Below are 6,269 nucleotides of genomic sequence, written 5' to 3' on the forward strand. Positions count from 1 at the left end.
AGAAGCAGAAACTGAGTGAACTCTGGTTCTGTTGCTCATAAAACAGAGTCCAACAGTTAAAGGGTTTAATCAGACATATAAAGTTCTTTTTCCTTCTTTAACTCAAAGTTAAGATTTAGTTTTTGAGAATTTACATCTTTGTCAATAAATTTCCTTTAACAGGCTCAGCCGTTTACTGTGATTTGTTATGTGGGAAGGGCTAGTTTTGCAGGTACAGTGGAAACCGCTTATAGTGGTCACGGATATAGTAATCAGCCGCTTATATGGATCAAAAGGCTTGGGACGGAATCATTTCTATACAAATGCTGTTTAAATAATTTGTTTATAGTAATCAAGAAATCCGCTTATAATGTTCATTTTTGGCCATTTTATGAATGTAAACGTGCAAAAATAATTTTAAAACTACGTGTAGCTATTTTATTTTTTACTCCCTTGATTCCTTTCTGGACGTCTGCTTCTGCCTCGCTAGCTAACGTAACGAGCTGACACCGGGCAGCAAGCGCGCGAATCATGGCTGGAAAAAGGAAGTCATTTTCTCTGAATGAAAAACGTAGTCTCCTCGAGGCGTATGACAAATTACCAAAAACGAGCAAACGAGATGCTGCGGCGAAGCTTGCACCGGTGGCACAGCAGACACAGGCAGGCTGGTGTGACGCGACTCTGCAGCTACTTGTGTGTTGGATTGTATTTTTCTTCATGCGAGAAGTGCTGGAAATAAAAGTGCCGTTCTTCTGACGTGGTCCCGATCATTTTGTATGTTACCGAACAAGCTAAACAGAGCTATCTCCAAGGGGGCTCCACCTACTACGGTTCGAAGGATCTGCCAGCTCCAGTTTGGTAACACTGGGGGCTCGTCCGGGATTCGTCTGGAAGTAAGAGACCATTTTTATTCAGCAAGCAGAGAGAGAAAACTGCATAGAAAGTGACAGCGCTCAGCAGCTAAATGGCAGTGCGCTCGGAGAACAACACCGCTGGCCAAGACAGAGAGGGGGACAGTGACTTTTGGAGCTAACGTGGCGGATGGCGGGCGCGCCGACTACAGCTGGAGTCCAACTAATCCCTTCGTAACTAGCATTTAGCTAACACAGGCCGCTAACGGAGTAGCGGTCCCCACGTTGTCCCCGCTTCTGGACACGAGATGGCTGCTCCACCGCCATCAGGATCTACAAACCCCTTCACCCAAGCGGCGGTGCAGCAAAGGGGAGCCCTTGGTGAGTCCTCAGGGGCAAACTATACTCCTGCTGCACCATTAACCACCACAGCTTTCTCCCCTCTCACTGGCCAAGTGATTAATCCTTTGGCCCAAATTAACAGTGACAGTTTTATCACGAGTACTCCTGTTTCCCCACAGACTGTGTCACAATTCACCTCTTGTGTGCCATTACATTACATCACATTACAGTCATTCTGCAGACGCTTTTATCCAAAGCGACTTACTATCAGTGTGTTCCACGTCGGTAGGCAAAAGAACTTACAGGTCACACATTTCCTTCCAAAACCAAGCAGCTAAGAGCAAAACTAGTGCTAGAGTAAGTGCAGTAAGTTAGGTACCGAGACACATGGGAAGACAATTTAGGAAACCAATAAGTGCGTAAGGAGCTGGGAGGAAGCAGGTGACGTCCTCAGAGGGCGGATCTGGGTAGTGTTTCCTGCAGATGAACTCCTTGATTCATCCAGAATAAGCAAGTAAACTTTTTGTTGGGTACCATTTTAATTTTTTGCTATGCTTTGAATGCTAAGTAGGCTTACTGCTGGTTTAGTTTCACTGTGAGATAACAGCCCCCTGTTAAAATTGGCTTTGTTCTTAGACATTATGAATGAAATAAGTCTCAGTACTATTCCATTATGACCTAAAGTGATCCAGGAGTAGAAAGACAAAACAATTAGGAAAGCCTGGGAAAGCAGGGGCAGATTCACATGCACACATTGTTTTGGGCTGATCCAGAGAAAATGACGAAGCATGTTCAACCTACTCATGTCCAATCATACTCGGTCGAATGTGAGTCCAACCTGTGAGACTATAAATAAACGTGATAACCTGAAATCATGACTTCCTGCGGGAGCTCTTTCCCACTGAGCCCAGCGCTGATATGCTTTGATGTGTGACTACAAATAAACACTTAATTTTCACTTGAATTACTTCGGTCTGTTCTTAAGCCTCCTACTAAAAGAACCGAATCTAACACCCCATTGAAACTAGTTTCAGCCAATTTGCCTGTTAATCTGTGGGAGGGGTCTGCATGACCCAAGTTCTTTTTAGTCAGCCCAGGTGGTGTGTTAGCTCAGTGTGTGTTTTAACTTTTGGGCCCAATCCCATTTCTATTTTCTACCCCTCGCCCCTTCAATCGTAGGGCTGAGGGGTAGGGGTACAAACGTAACCCCTTAGAATTGGGAGAGCCCTTCACACTCACGTACGTCATAAGTCCGCGCAGTCAGTTGTTACGTAACCAAAAGCAACAGCTTTAGCCAGAAGTAAACAAACATGCCTGCTGCTGTGGTGTTGGCGCTGTCCTGGGCTATTCGGATATTTAGAAATATCTGCGTCGAATCGACGGAGTGCCATCAGGCGAAGGCGTCTTCGACATCTGGGAGCATTGCTGGATCTTGTTACGGTATGTAGAATGATAAATTAATGCAAATAACGCGTGTGACTGAGCAGCTGGTAGCTTCCAGAGCCGGCGTGTGAATATGATAATGTATGAGTGTGTTTGAAAGTGCTTCTAACTGTACATTTGTGATATCGTGTAATATAGAAACAATTTGCTTGTCTCGTTGGATTTGCTGATTTATTGATTGGAGTAGTATCCTAACCTGGCTAACCTAGCTGAAAGCATAAGCTAACGTTTAGCCTCTGTTACTCGCCTCGTTCCGTTTGGGATAAACATGCAGCTCATGCGTTTTTGAAGCGGTTTTCTTTGTACCAGGTTCAGATTTGATGACATAAATAAATGCACTGCATTGTGAGTGCTATCAATGTGTTGGTTTGGGAGGATGAAAGCCTGATCTTTCCATGTTTTTCTTTCCAGCAGACGGGTCATCCTACAAATTATTGCCCATTGGACCACAACATGCCTGTTCTAAGGTTGTGGTTCAATGTTGAGGCGGACTTAAAGCAGGACTTTCGCCTCAGCAGAAGAGCCGTAAACGCTGTCCAAAGGCTACTACAGAGAGAGCAGGACCATGGTTGGGGCGGGCAACTGGAGGTCCTGATCTATATATACTGGTTGGCACATGGACTCTCTTACATCGTGGTGGCTCGTGTGTTTAACGTTCCCAAATCCACGGTGCACCGCGTCGTCCACACAGTGGCTAATTACATATGCCAAAATCTACGACGTGCCATTGCATTCCCACCGGCTGGAGAGCTGGATGCAGTTGGCCAAGAATTTGTCCAGCTATCTGGGAGCCCTGCATTCAGAAATGTTGTGGGTGCAATAGACGGTAGCCACATTAGAATCAAGCCACCAACACGGCACCGAATTGACTATCTGAACTACAAAGGCTTTTATTCAATCAACATGCAGGCAATTTGTGATTCCACTGGAAGATTCCTGGACATCTTTGTTGATTACCCGGGTTCCGTTTAGGGTCATGAAAAACAGCACCTGCTACAAGGCGAGGCGGTACCCTCCACCAGGCTACGTTCTCCTTGGGGATGGTGGCTACCCATGTTTAGACACACCCATCAGCCTCATGCCTCCGTACAAGGAACCAGTCAATGGACCAATACAGGGCCGCTACAACTACTACCATGCCAAGGGTCGTAGTATAATTGAGCGAGCCTTTGGGGTAATGAAGACCAGGTGGCGGTGTACCCTTTTCAAGGCACTGGAAGTGAGGCCAGTGTTTGCTCCTCAGGTTATTGCATCCTGTGCCTTTCTCCACAATGTGTGTCTGGACAATGGGGACCTGCTTGAGCCAGATGAGGATGTGGCAGAGGACAACCTGGATCCCCAACCTCGCCGAGAGGCCCTAGCAGTTAGTGAGGCGAGTGGAAATGCAATGCGGGACAGATTGGCAGCCCTGGTGTCACAGTATTGATGTGCAATGCATAAAGGTTTTGGTGGCTTTTTTAATGCTGGCTTTTTTAAAATATTTTTTTATTTTTTTATGCTGGGCCTGGAAATGCAATGCGGGACAGATTGGCAGCACAGGTCTCACTGTAGAGCTGTGCGATGTATATATTTTTTTGTGTCTTTAAATGCTGAAACACTGAAGACTTGTTTAAAATGATCTGTTAAGATGTTATTGTTTTGTTTGAGAATGTACCCCAATTTTTTTGTTATGCCTTGTATAATAAATCTCTTCATACCAATATCCGTTCCAGTCGTTCATATGATGTTGATGTGATAATCATGCTCAAAAAACCTTTTGTCCTTAATTTCTTTTATTAGGAATAGTGCAAATAACAGCTTAAAGTGTCTGGTGGTGCAAATATGGATATGGAATATAAACAGAAATGAAAATAACATAAAAAGACAACAGTGCAATAAAATAACAATATAAACGGGCAACAGTGCAATCATGGAAAACGAGATGGTGGGGTGACCGGAGCAGGAACAGCGAAGGTGCTGGGCTCAGTGATGTTCTGGGGGTATAAGACATGACATGACATTATAGCATGCACTTTCATCCATTGACAAAAAAGGTGTTACAGAATTAGGTAGTGGTGGCTGTGTGTACAATACATGTATGTATTTTTAAGAAACATAACATGCACATTCATTCTTAAAGACCAATAGATACATAAATAAAACATGGCTGTATGTTTACCAAAGCATACAAGCATACATCCTCCTCTGCACATGCTTCCATCAAGAGCGGAGGGTCCATCGCTGCTCTTCCTCCCAGCACCGCGTGCATGGCCTCATAATACAGCCACGTCATGGCGGTTTCCTGGCCATCCTCACTGTGAACTCCTTGATTCATCCAGAATAAGCAAGTAAACTTTTTGTTGTGTACCATTTTTCTCTTTGCTATACTTTGGCTGCTAAGTAGGCTTGCTGCTGGTTTAGTTTCACTGTGTGATAACAGCCCCCATTGGAACTAGTTTCAGCCAAGAGTGGCCAGTTTGCCTGTTAATCTGTGGGAGGGGTCTGCATGACCCAAGCTCTTTGTAGTCAGCCCAGGTAGTGTGTTGGCTCAGTGTGTGTTTTAACTTTTGGAGGGACAGTGAACTCCTTGATTCATCCAGAATAAGTAAGTAAACTTGTCTTGTGTACCAGGCTGCTTTTTGCTATACTTTGACTGCTAAGTAGGCTTGCTGCTGGTTTAGTTCACCTGGACGGCAGGGGGCGGGGCTACTGGACGGCAGGGGGCGGGGCTACTCCACTCCTGTTTGGCTTCTTCTTCTTGGGTTTAAACGTGTTCGTGTCTCCATGGAAACAAACATGAAGCTGAAGCATCAGTTCTGATCACATGACTGCGGTGCGTTCGTGTGCTTCAGAGAAGAGTTGGAAACATGATCTGTTGAGTTGTAAATACATTTTATGATAGTTATCCCGTACAGACTCTGTTTTCTTATATTGATTCAGAGTTTTGAATGGAAGTTGTGCTTATCTGAGTGAAGGTGGTAAACTCCGCTGTCAGGAATGTGGTCGGTCCGGCCTGAAACCGGATCCCGCTTCCTTCTACAGGTGAGAGCTTTGAAAGCAGGGAACACCCATTTCAGAATAAAATGGAGGCGTGAGGAGAGGCTTCAGAGCGGTCTGGAGACGGTAAGAAGCTGTCTCCTCTCGCTCTCCTCATGAGTAAAAACCCTTAACGCCTCTCTCTCTCTCTCTCTCTCTCTCTCTCTTCTTTCTGTATTGTTTGAATGTTTTAGGTGTTTGAACCTGACATGTTCCTCGTGTGTCCAGCAGGGGGCGGAGCTGCTCCTCCGGCTCACTGCTACCGTCTAACAGAAGCTGCTGCTGCCCAGCGACCCGTGAGTCATCAGCAGCTGCTTTTCTGATTGGCTGCTGCAGCCTGGCCTCCGCCCCCCCAGCCCCAGCTGTTGAACCCCCATCCCACAGAATCTGCCCCCTGTGCAGCAGAATCTGCCCCCTGAGCAGCAGAACCTGCCCCCTGAGCAGCAGAATCTGCCCCCTGAGCAGCAGAATCTGCCGAACCTGCCCCCTGAGCTGCAGAACCTGCCCCCTGTGCAGCAGAATCTGCCCCCTGAGCAGCAGAACCTGCCCCCTGAGCAGCAGAACCTGCCCCCTGAGCAGCAGAACCTGCCCCCTGAGCAGCAGAACCTGCCCCCTGAGCAGCAGAACCTGCTCCCTGAG

At 46.4% G+C, this 6,269-nt stretch overlaps 1 long non-coding RNA gene across 1 annotated transcript; it reads right to left on the reverse strand.

Annotated features, from left to right (window-relative positions):
- Positions 1-4,369: 4,369 nt before the first annotated feature.
- Positions 4,370-5,257, reverse strand: LOC142369271 (uncharacterized). The gene is made up of 2 exons (XR_012767561.1): positions 4,774-5,257; positions 4,370-4,588 (listed from the first exon to the last, which is right to left on the reverse strand). It is a non-coding gene; the product is annotated as an uncharacterized LOC142369271 (long non-coding RNA).
- Positions 5,258-6,269: the final 1,012 nt, after the last annotated feature.

Source organism: Odontesthes bonariensis, chromosome 19 (assembly GCF_027942865.1).
Source record: "Odontesthes bonariensis isolate fOdoBon6 chromosome 19, fOdoBon6.hap1, whole genome shotgun sequence".
Lineage (NCBI taxonomy): Eukaryota > Metazoa > Chordata > Actinopteri > Atheriniformes > Atherinopsidae > Odontesthes > Odontesthes bonariensis.